The sequence below is a fragment of the Petaurus breviceps genome, unplaced genomic scaffold (assembly GCF_028583685.1).
Source record: "Petaurus breviceps papuanus isolate PSGF00001 unplaced genomic scaffold, PetGlider_PUasm1.0 688, whole genome shotgun sequence".
Taxonomy (NCBI): domain Eukaryota; kingdom Metazoa; phylum Chordata; class Mammalia; order Diprotodontia; family Petauridae; genus Petaurus; species Petaurus breviceps.
In genome coordinates, this window is record NW_027186457.1 from 12,082,591 (window position 1) to 12,095,408 (window position 12,818).

Consider the following 12,818-nt stretch of genomic DNA (forward strand, 5'->3'; position numbering starts at 1 on the left):
TTCATGTCTATTTTAATCTTGGTATCTATCTTAATTAAGTTGCTCTACAAAAAAAAAATCACTATGTGGCCACTCTTCTAATGACTTATCAAGCCTTCCAAATTCAAAAAGCCTCATCTTCAGAAAATAAAAACAGTCTAGTTTGGTGCTCTGCTTGTAAAGCATTCAAAGAACTCACATCTACCTCTGTTCTATAGGAGACTGGGCTTAAGAGAAGTTATTCTAAACCTACCTAAAACAGCCACTTAACTTATTCATCTGAAGAATCTAACCCCATAATAAAAACACTATAAATATAGATATTAAAATTCTGCTAAAAAATACAAGGAAGGTAATTATCTTCCTAAATAATTTACTATTATATGGCACACTCAAGATAGTTTGTCAACCACCTTTAAAAAACAACTCAGAATACAAGTGCCCCACAGATCAAATCATAGCACATCAGTATATCTGAACAACAAAAGTTGAACATAAATTGACCTATTAATCAGGTTTTGAACTGTCCCAAAGAAAGTAGTAAAGCAATTACACTGTTATACCTATCTCTAAAACCTTGTTCAGCATAGAATAAAACAGCTCTATCAAAAACAGGTGCTATAAGGAGTGCAAAGGACATTTTATCATCTAACTGATAAATTTCCTTCTATCCAACAGAACTGATAAGGTTTCAATGGAAATACCTGGAAAAAAGATATGATCTGATGAATATGCAACAGAAATCAATATAAATATTAAGTAGCTAAAAAGAAGTAGAAGCATATTAACAAGTCAAACTAAAAAACCTAGAATTGCCTTCGTACTGACAGATATTACTACTACACAGGAAACAACTAGAAGTTCCGAATTTTTTCAACATACACAGGAGAGAAACTTGGAGGAAGCAGGAAAATACAAGGCAATGGCCTGCTATCTAATTTTCTTAGACAAGCATTACTACAGCAAAGACACAGGCTTACTCCAAATCACGTCCAAGAATTTAAGACTCAAAAAACATAACTTGCAGGAAAAAAAGCACTCAAGAATTTAATAACTACTGTAAAATATTCAGTTACATATCCATTGCCATCTACTGGAGGAAGGAAACAAATGCATTTGGCCCAACTTGAGGGTTAGTGATTTACCACCAGTCCTAATTCTTTTCAAGCTAATCTACTTTATCCGAGTAGGTGTAGGGGATGGAAATATATGCCTCATGGGGAAAACACAAGTAGAATGTTCACACTGCAGAAATACAAATCAACTTTGCTCCTTATTCTAATACTAGAATATCTGAAACTTTTCATGCTATTTATTCAATTTGTGACAAAAAGCACCATCCTAAACTTACCTTGCCAGATTATAATAGGAGTTGGCACACAAGACAATCAAGACAGGCAACATAACAGAGCAGGAAAAGACTACTTCAGTCAGGAAGACCCCACAAACTGGCTGTTGGACCCTGAGCAACAGTTCACAATCCATACTGGTAAAGGAAACTTCCTCACCAGAAGGTCTCTACACCAATTAAACTACAGGTCTGGACCTGTAAGTATAATTAAAAAAACTATCATAAACATGGAGAAATTTCTAGCATCTTAGCTGTACCTGTCTAACACTGAAAGAATCATATTTCCCCACTATGAAGCCATAAAACGGTATACACCTGGTATTTAAGCATCAACTAGAAGTATCCATGATTCAAATTAAAACTACAATATAAAAGCACATCAACAATCTAATCAGAAAAGCAAAATGTAATCTAGAAAAGTGAAGTACTATAAACACGAGTCCTATGCAACAATGTCCTCGATCAAAACCATTTTACACATTTAAAATTAAGCACCTTACATTAAAGTGTTTATTTCTTGATAAAAATTGGGTAAACAATTTTTAAAGCAGGAACTGAGTGTTTAACCATTGAACAAGTACTCACTTTTGCTATATACTGTTTCATTGCATTGCCCTAACCAACAGAAAGTCCTCCTATAAAAAACAGGACTGAGTCTAGTGTGTGATCTACAAAACCTAATACAACTGTAAGTTTCATTCAGCACTCTGCAAAAAAAAAAAATACATGTAGAGACATATTTTAATAAACTCATCGACTAAACAATCCTATATATGCTCAAACTGTTGCCATCTAGAATTGGAACAAATTCTGTGATTGGATTACTGGTTTAAACAATCGGCAAGCTTTTGCAGGCATGATAAAATAGCATTTAAAAGGAAAAATTAGTAGAGAAGGGGATGGAGTTTATTAACACTTGCACACAATTCAATAAAAGAAAGATGTAATCCAGATAGAGTGCTTATATACAGCATTTCTACTGTTCTTTTCTCCTTTGATCTTCTTTCAAACAAGAATCATTTTAATACACCATCTCTTCATGCTTTACTACATTTGAGGGCAAACAAATGGCCTTTCTATGGCCTGTTAATCCTGCCAAACATTTCAATCTGGAAATTGAGGGCCTCTTACACAATCTTATCTCCTGCTACTTCACCCCAACAAGAAGCTTCCTTTTTGTCCCCTCTTAAACAGCAACCTTCCTCCTTCCTCAAAAATGCACTCAACTGATCTCCACTATTTCAAATCCCTTTACCAAGCATGACCAAGTTTCATGAGGTCAGAGATCTCCAGTTTTACTTTGTGTACAACTTTATATAGCAGCTTGCCCAAGAATAGAGGCACATAAAAAATTTTTCAATAAATATTTCTTGACACTGAGGCCCATCCTATGCAACCAACATCAACAACTCTCCAAAAGTTCTATAGAACTCTAAAAGCTCCCTTGACATCTCTACCCTACCACTCTGTCCTCATAATTTATCAGCTAGAGTTGTTCTGAGATATCTAGGAAGCCATGAGCCAATCTATAAACTGTAAACAAAGTCTTAATACCTACCATTACTTTCACATCTATGTAAATGCTATTATGATTAACATAAATACATTTAGCATTACTAAAAACTACAAGAATATTACTCCATACATAGATGCTTTTGGTCATAATGATGCATTCCCTCAATGAACATATTTATATCACAAATACTACCTATCATGTGAGCATCTGCAAACTTTTTGATGTTAAAAATAGCCCTCATTCAAAAATAGTTGGAAACCACAGTTCTTTTATCTTTTAAAAAAAATTTCCATAAACCAAGTCTGGTGAAAACCAGGATTTACATGTACTGTATTCCAACTGACTGACTATGAAGCAGTTGGGGTAGATTTTTCCTAAGGGCTCTTTCAACTATCTATATTAGAGCTCATTTTTCTTAAAGATCAAAATGTTATACACTGCTATCTACTGAAGCAGTTGAGGAGAGCAGTATTTCAACAGTACATATCTGAATTTTATATTTCCTAGGAACCTGAAGAAGCTAAGAGATTACTTTCCACTGCCCTAAAAATTCTCTATATGGTTTGTGTCTATTAATGATAAAATTAATTCTGAAACTTCTAGACTGTCATTATAAACCACCCAACCTTGGAATGCCAAGGAGCTTTAAGAAAAATTCTACAAAGACAGGCAAAGGCAAAGCTCACCAGTGAAATGATGGTGACATACCATTTTTAGTTAATTACACTACTAAAATTTACTTTTTTCTTAAAATAGTTTGCCTACCAAGATAATTGTCTCTGAAGTAGTACTAAATATAACCATAACAATTTTTTAACTTGATTTCATTTTGATAGTGAAAATTTCTTACTAGAAGTCCTCTATCAATGCAGATGGAGGTCTTTTCTACAATTTTTGAACTAAGAAAGTGTTCTAGGGCAACAAGAGGTTAACTGATGGTCAGAGATGGGATATCATCATCATCAATTTATAAAAGCATTTATTTAGCTTAGTACCTGACCCATAGAAGGTGCTATATAAATGCTTATTCCATTCTCTCTGGCTAATAGCAGCATCCATATAGTTCTTTAAGTCTCTTAAAGGTCTTTACAAATGTTATCTTCACTTGATCTCTACTGGGAGATAGGTGCTATTATTCATCCCCATCAGATGAGGGACTAAAGCAGAGCTAAAATGATATGCCCAGGGTCACAAGGTCATTAAATGTCTAGGGCTGAATTTGAACCCATCTTCCTGACTCCAGGCTCAGTACTCCACCTACTACATCATTTACCTGACTCTAACAAACTCAGTATTTCCCAACTTTTAGGCCAGTTCTCTATTCACTATACATACATACCATCATCCTGCCTCTCTGATATAAAGTTGTTTTTTTCTCCACAGCAACTATTCAATTATAATTTCTCCAACTGTTATGATCTGCTGATCATAAATTACAGTGTACAAACTTTTCATTCAAGGACATACGGACACAAGTTATTACAACACAGGGACCTTCAGAAGGGAAGAAATGGCCACTGCCCTCTTGATCAACAACCTCCAAAAGTGGGGTGTTAAACCCCTTTGGGCACTGTCACCTAATCCTAAAAATTGTAACTAACCAATATGAAGATGGAAAAATATGTTACGGAGCGGCTAGGTGGTACAGTGAATAGAACACCAGTCCTGGAGTCAGGAGGACCTGAGTTCAAATTCGGCCTCAGACACTTAACACTTGCTAGTTGTGTGGCTTTCGGCAAGTCATTTAACCCTTTAACCCTAATTGCCCTGCCTCTCATCCCCCCCCCCCCAAAAAAAAGCAAAAAAGGAAAAAAAAATGGAAAAATATGGTGTACCAGCATGTACCTTGTCTGTCTTAACCGTTACACCTTGCCTCAACCCTTTCCAACTCCAGGTCCTCCTTCCATTGTTCATGCTCTCAACCCTCCCCCCCAGTATAATCACCCCCTTACCCACAGATCAACTAGTGGCCTTGTAGCAGGTTTGTAGCTCCCAGGAAATAAGTGACCAGTGCTTAAAAGCCCCACCTTCTCCTTTTTGTTTGAGAGGGAAAGAATAAGTAAGAATGTATGCGTTATAACATGTGGATGATGGTTTTTATTATATTACCTTCCCTCAGACTCATTCGTTCTTTAAACTTCCACATTGCTGTAAAGAATATCAACGATCCTTCCAGTCACCCAGGTTTACTACCTCAAGTGTATTTTCCACTACTCTATGCTCCCTCACCCTACAAATCTAATCAGTTGCAAAATCTTGCTGTTGCTACCTCCTCTTTGGCATCTGTCCCCTTTTCTCACTCACAGACACCACCCTAGTTCAGGGTCTCATTACTTCTTACCTAAACTATTGCAATAGCCTTCTAATTAGTAATACTACCCTGCACCAAGTCTCTTCCACTCCAAACCATCCCCTACCTGGCTACCAAAATGTTTTTTCTTAAAATGCAGGTCAGATAGTGTCACTCTCATACTAAATAAACTCAAGTGGTTCCCTACTGGTTCTGGGGTTAAATATTAATCAGTTTTGCATCATTTTTAAATGTGTTTTTGTTCAAATTTTATACATCATATATATATACATATATTTATAAATAAAATACATATAATAATGCATAATTATTAGTATTATAACATGTGAATAACATTGAAAGTAGATTTTGGGGGAGAACATAATTGATTACTCTATTTTGTTCAATAATTTGCAGATTAAATAAACGCAAACTCAAAAACTGTTTTCCTGAAAAGTCTATAACAAAAGGATAAGCATGCTGTTGTTGATCAGTACAAATGTCCTCAAAGAGCAAATCACTCCTACAATTGATCAGATTGAGATAGTGAGATAGTATATAATAGCACAAAGTAATCTGCTCATGCAGATGTAGTTAAGAAGGGACTGACTCAATGCAAGTTTATACTTGTGTGCAAAGGAGTACTTCCAAAATTCAATGTTTGACAAATTGATTAAAATATAAATTCAAACTGAATAGGTCTTAGAAGACTGGTGATTGGCACTTATGCTTACAAATAAATAAAAGCTTTCAGAATCTATGTATGGGTAATGACATCATTACATTTGCTGCAACAAGAGTTTTCTTTCTAATAGAAAACAATGGGAATGAGCTAAAGCAACCTACCATTTCAACACTGCTGGTGCCTCAAATTATTTAACAATAGCATCAGGGCATATTATTTAGGCCTTCATTGTAAATTTCAAATTATCCAATCAACTCAATTATCTGCAATGGGCAATGCAAAAAATTTATATAGCTTGTGATATTATAATGTTTGGGGAGTAAATGCAGCACCCAGATGTGTTCTACTAATATTTACTATTAAAAATCGTTTTCAACAGACAAGACCTTCTGAAAAGGCACTAAATAAAGCAAAATCACTTCGATGTTAAAAATTTGCCTAGTTCATTATTGAGCCAATTTAAAGTTATTTTATCACTCGAACTAGGGATCATCATAAAGTACTGATAATAGTAGCAATCTTCTTTTAAAAACCCTTAGTCCCAAAAATCTTTCACAACTAGCCAAAAAACCAAAAAGACAAAAATAACAGTCCTGATTATTCCAATACTTCAAAATACATTCAAACCCAAGGTTCAAACTTAAAATATATCAGTGTAGTAGATATGTTTTTATTTCTTTTATCTAGCTTCGTTGATCTAATGATATCATAGAAATCACAACCAAGTTCAGGTTTTAAAGCTCAACGATTCTTATCCTATAAAAAACAACAAATATGAATTGAGTCAAGTATTATGATAGGGCAAAAGAAGCAGAACCAGGAAAACAATATAGACAAGGCTCACAACAATGTAAAGGGAAAGGATAAAAAGTGAGCACTGTATAGTTATAGTGACCAACCTGGGTCCAAGAAAAGAGCTAGGAAAATGGTACCCACTTTAGAATTGAGGGGAAGGGCAGCTAGTTGGCGCAGTGAGTAAGAGCAATGGCCAAGAGTTGGCAGACACTTAACCACCACACAAAAAAAAAACTGGGGGGTGTAACCTTGGGCAAGTTACTTAATCTCAATTGCTTAAAAAAAAAAAAAAGTGAGGGGATAAGTGGGCTAGGTGGCAAAGTGAATAGAGCACCAGCCTTGGAGAGGGAAGGACCTGGGTTCTGATGGGGCCTTGGATCTGGCCTCAGACACTTAACACAAAAACTAGCCGTGTGACCTTGGGCAAGTCACTTAACCCCAATTGCCCTCCAAAAAGCGCAAAAAAAATAGTGAGGGGACATGTATGGAATACTGCACATTCTGTCATATGTGGCTGATAAACTGATTTTGAGGAACTGCTTTCCCTCCTCCCCCTTTCTTTTATCATTACCAAAAATGGTATACTAAGGAGGGTAGGGACAGGGCTATAGCTAAAATTTATATAGCACTTGTAACAACTGCAAAAGCATACTACAAACATCATTTGATCCTCACAACCACCTTAGGAGGTAGGTGTTATTATCATCTCCATTTACAGATGAGTAAAATGAGACAGAATCCATAGTTGTCCAGGGTCCCATAACTATTAAGCTATCTGAAGCTGTATTTGAACTTAGATCTTCCTGATTCCAAGAAGTCCAGCACTCTATCTACTATGCTCTATAAAGACAAAAGGGTGCCACATAAACAAAATAAAACAGCAACTTAAAAATTATTTTCAAAATAGTTAACATGTTCTATGTGAAAAAGAAACAATTCTACTGAAAATACCAAATACTTAAATAATTTCATTTATGCTAATTAACAACAGCCAGCATGTAATGGAGTGCTTAAAAGTTTGCAAAGTGTCTTATATATATTGCTTCATAGTAACTTTAACTGTAAAACACTTTGGAAATAATGCCTAACAATATCGAATATCTAAACTAAATATAACCAATTGATGTGACACAATTATCTGGACATTTGCCTACCTAACTGTCCCAGGCAGTTAACACTGAGAGTACAGTCAACAAACCTTATTAAGTGCTTAACTACACGGAAGGCACAGTGCTAAGCACTTGAGGATGAAAAGCCCCCCCCCAAAAAAAAAGTCTGCCTATAAGAGGCTTACATTCTTATGGGAGAAATAATAAGTAAATAACCAGGTACACTGAAGATCTGGAGAGAGTAGGGGAATCAAGGCAATCTAAAATGGAAAGCCTTAAACTCTGGAATGGCCTCCTGCAAAAGGGAGTATTTGAATTCAGTCTTAAAGGAAGCCAGAGAACCAAGGAAGAAGGGAAGTGAAAGTTGACAACTGACTACTGAAAAGTCACTGAAGTGTGAGTAGGACAGTAAATCTGGATCACAGAGGTGAGGTTAGGAGTAAGGTAGAGTAAGGCAGGAAAAATAGAAAAGAGCCAGGTTACGGTTATTACAAGCTTTTTTTTTTTTTTTGCCTTTTTGGAGGGCAATTGGGGTTAAGTAACTTGCCCAAGGTTATGCCGCTAGTTTTGTGTGTGTGTGTGTGTGGGTGTGGGTGTTAAGTGTCTGAGTCCAGAACCGAACTGGGATCCTCCAGATTCTGGCCAACACTCACAGCACCACCTAGCTGCTCTTACTACAAGTTTTAAAAACCAGATCATGGAGTTCATAAAGCAGGGAGAAAAAGGGGAGGGACAGTCAAACAGCACCAAGTGCCCACAGCATAGGAAATCACTATACCATGGAGTCAAAATAAACAGTAAATATAAATAGGGTTTTGTCCTTACCTTGATAAGGAAGCCTATAATCGAAATGGAAAGACTGTAAAAATAGAGGCCAAAAAGTCCAAAAGATAGACTTGACATTGGACCTTTTTGCAAGTATTTTTATGTTCTTCCTATTTAGGGAGATATACATTTGCACCTGTAAAGAGCTCTGCTCAGACTCTTGATTACTCTATATTAACAAGAGGGTTGTAACAATAACCCCAAAATCAATTATCTGACTTTGTGTATCTGTGCGTAATTTACTCTACCTGTGACCCCCTTCAGGGTCCACTTCAGAAAGGGCACAGAATGACACACCAAATACTTCACTTGGGGATAATTAGCAATTGACTATTGAGAAAAGCTAAGGTGGTGGCTAAATCAAAGAGAGGATAGATTAGTCAAGACCAATTCAATGTGGCCTTGAGAACTGACCCAAACCTGAGCATTAATTAACTCCACAATATTTAAACTTGTTAAAGTTACATGACTTTAATAAACCTAGGCAGGCAAAGCAGGTTCAGTTGGAAGCTAGCTCTACCAAATACCTGGAGGTATCTAAAAAGCAGTAAGCTTCTTTTTGGAGGTTATTTTCCAACTTGAGCATAAGTTGATTCTGTTTTGATTCAAAGGGAACTACTATATTAGGTTCTGTTATAAGTGCTGTCACCCCAAAGAGCGCCACCTTGAAGTCACAGGCCCCAAATTTGAATCCTTGCTGTGTAAGTTACAGCTTGTATGACCTCTGACCAAGCACCTAAGCTCTCTAAGCCTCATCTGTAAAATGAGGATGAATGGCCTAGATAACCTCTCAAGTTCTTTCCAACTCTAAATCTACTATCCTATGAGATGATGGTGTTAAGTTATATTTGTATAATAAAGTTTATACATTTTCCTCAAAAAATCTCTGTGTTATATTAACACCATTCTACAAACAAAAAAAATTGAAGGTAAAGTTACCTAAACTTTCTCTATATGAATCTAGAAGAATCAAGACAAGAAAACAGAATATACGTGTCCTAAGAGTTGCAAAGTGTTAAGGGAATGCAAGATCGAGAGAAATCATAAGCAAATGCACTGTAGCAATTTCTCCCTGTTGATAAATTGCTATAACCTTAAAAACTATTCCTCCTTCACCCAGTTTCCATGCTCCAAATACCCAACCCACTTTTCCCCAAGTCCAGTCCTAGCTGCCAAAAGCACCAACAACCTACAGTCTATTTTTGATTAGGAAACACTGCACTCTAGATAACATTTTCCTGGAAGGAATATCCTTGTCCTCCCTCAGAAAGTTTACAATCTAGCTGAGAAAACAAGTGAAGAACAATTATGCACCAAGAAACAGATTCATAATACTACAGGTACAGATTTTAGACACGTTATTTAGGAAATTCAAAATAAAGACTCCCTTGAGGTAGAATTAGGGAAGTTTTCTTGGAGGGATGAGCCTTAACCACATCTTAAATAAAGTATAGAATTTGAAGTAGTAGAGCACATTCCAGATGGGCAGTGGTGAAGAGCAGTATGAGTGAAAGCCCATACAGAGGAAGAACAAAGAGGTTCCTATTTAAAAGGGCACAGCCTAATAAATTGGGGGAGGAGGGGGGCTGAGAAGAGTAAAGAAATAAGAGAGAATGCAGTACATCTTGAAACATAACAAGGCTTCATATTTCCCAGTTCATATATCAAGGACAAAAAGGGGTGGAGGGGGGAGAAGAGGGATGGAACATTTCCTTTTACCATCTAGACTAAGAAAAAAAGTCCAAAAGAAAAAGAATCACTGTAGCTTCTACTGACTCTTTAAATTTTAAAGCGGCATTTTATTTCTCTAGCTATGGCACTTTCAACTGTCAGATTTATTCATTTACCCTGATTAAGATTACCCTGAGGTTAACTAAACTATTGGGCAGCTTCCTAGATATGGCTTAGAGCCTGGAGTCTAGAAGAGCTGAGTTTGAATCTGGTATCAGACTAGCTGTGTAAACCTGGCAAGCAACTTAACCTGTTTAAGTCTGTTTCTTCAACTGTAAAATGGGTATAATAATAGCATCTCACTCCCAGGATTGTTGTGAGGATGAAATGGAATAATATTTGTAAAGAATTTGACACAATTCTTGTATAAGTGTCTTAGTAAGTACTTTTCTTCCTTCTCTAAAATAATATACAAATACAAAAAGTAACATTTTTAGTAACTGGAATTCACCTTTCTTTACCTGAAAAACTTCGTTATACTTTTACTCAATTCGTATTATTGCTTTATCCTATTTAACATATCCTGTGAAAAATTTAGATTTCATCTGGAACACCAATGGAAAAAGCTCTGAATATCCCTTAGATCCTAGTTTTTTTCATTTCTCCTAAAACTATTAAGTTTAGTTCGAGAAAGGACCTTACAGATTGCCTAGTCCATTTTCTTCACAGATAAAACTGATACACAGAAAAATTATGCAATTTGCCCAAATTCATGTGGCTAATAAGTAGTTTTTAATAGGACCTGGAAGCCAGGTATTCTCATTCTTAATCCAGTGTTTTTTTCTTCCCTGACTTTATCAAATCAATTCACTTCATTCTTATGTTTTCTACACTTATACAAGGATATGTATGATATGTAAATGATATACATAAATGATACATAAAGCAGCTTTTTAAAATGACTTTACATTCAAGTGTATTTTTAAAAATTGATTATGGTGAATTTTCATAATTGTTATAACGAAACATAACTCTTGGTCAATGTAATATATTTACAGATTACCTAGGACTGATTCAGTACTTAATGTTTAATCTTAAGTTTTCCAACTTCCAAAATTTGCTATATTTATGTGAGAGACTTTTAAATTTAAAATATAAACGTACATCTTTCTAAAAAGAATAAACAGAAATGTTGCTACATAAAAGTAAATGACAACTTAGCTAAGTAGTTTAAAACAAACACAACATATTCAAACTTCTGAAAAACAGTCTACAGAATAGAAATAACAGGTCTCTTAATTATAGTTATACTTTAATTCTAGATGGATATGAAAGCATTTAGACATGCGACATATATAAAACCCAAAAAAGCTCCAACAATACTGTATATGCTAAAATTTAAAATAAATGAAGTATAGGGAATCCCACAATTACATTTACAAAGATGACACTAAATCCATAATTGTTCAATATTTCTAGTAATTTATATGAAGGAGGTTGGTGAAAAGAACTGGAGCTTCTGTCTACATTAAAATTCACACTCAACTGTAGCACTGTACAGAGAGCAAACTAACCTTTAAAAAAAAGCCCTCAGCATTTAATTATGTTTTAACCTCTGACAGGAATCACTCCATCCAATAAAGCAAGCCCTAAATGCCTCCCTCCCCCACGGTGTAAATGCGACACACACAGGCCTCAGATATAGGCCTCTTGCCTTATTCTCCAATACAACCAGGACCTTTGTTCCAAGCGCCGGTTTTTTCCCCACTCAATAGCTCTTTCAACTTTCTAAACTGCCTTCATTTAAGAATGGCGATTTTAAGCCTCAACTCTTGGATTCTCACAGAGATTAAATGCCCGCAAACAGGCCGGGAGGGACTCTCGAGAAGAATGAAAAGTAAAAGTCAGCAGCCAGGGGCCTACAAGGCTGAGAAAGCAGGGAGATCGGGTGGCCGGGCAGCCCCGAAGCCGGCCGAGGAGGCCTGGAACACACCCAGAACGCGGGCCCTGTGCCGGCCCCGGCCCGGCACCCCCGGCCCCTCCTCCTCCACATAACGCAATTAACTTTACCCTCCCTGGGACGCGAGGCTTAAGGCAAGCCGGCGGCACCCGGCGTGAATCCAGCCGAAACCCCCCTCCTCCAAGCGCAGGAGACCTCCTGAGGCACCACAGTACCCGGGAGTAACCCATGCCCTCCCCCAGCCCGGAGTTCCAGCACCGGCGTCATTCAGACCTGTCTGGGGGTGGGGGCTGGGCGCTAACCTCCCCCCTAAAGGCGAGATGCTGCTTCGGGGGAGAAGCTGGCAGCGTGGGTGGAGAATCGGCGAGAAAGCGCCCGGGGTCCACGTCCTCGGGCACTGTCATTGAAACTCCCTCCGCTACGCGCATTTCGGTGGGGGGGCCAGGGATGCGGGAAGACCGTGTTTATTTACCGCACAAGATGCCCACGTACACACACTCACACGCACAGACACGCGCGCGCGCACACACGTCGGGGAAGGCCGAGGCCGTGACAAGCGTTCCGAGCCCAGAGCCAGCCAGCCTCGGCGGACCCTGGGTCACTTTCCCTCCCAAAGACACAACTTTTCACTTTTCCT

The 12,818-nt window shown here is 37.3% G+C and overlaps 1 protein-coding gene across 13 annotated transcripts in view; it reads right to left on the reverse strand.

Annotated features, from left to right (window-relative positions):
• TRIP12 (thyroid hormone receptor interactor 12) overlaps positions 1 to 12,818 on the reverse strand; it is a 199,150-nt gene that overhangs the window by 179,596 nt on the left and 6,736 nt on the right. The gene's annotated exons all lie outside the window — the stretch shown is intronic.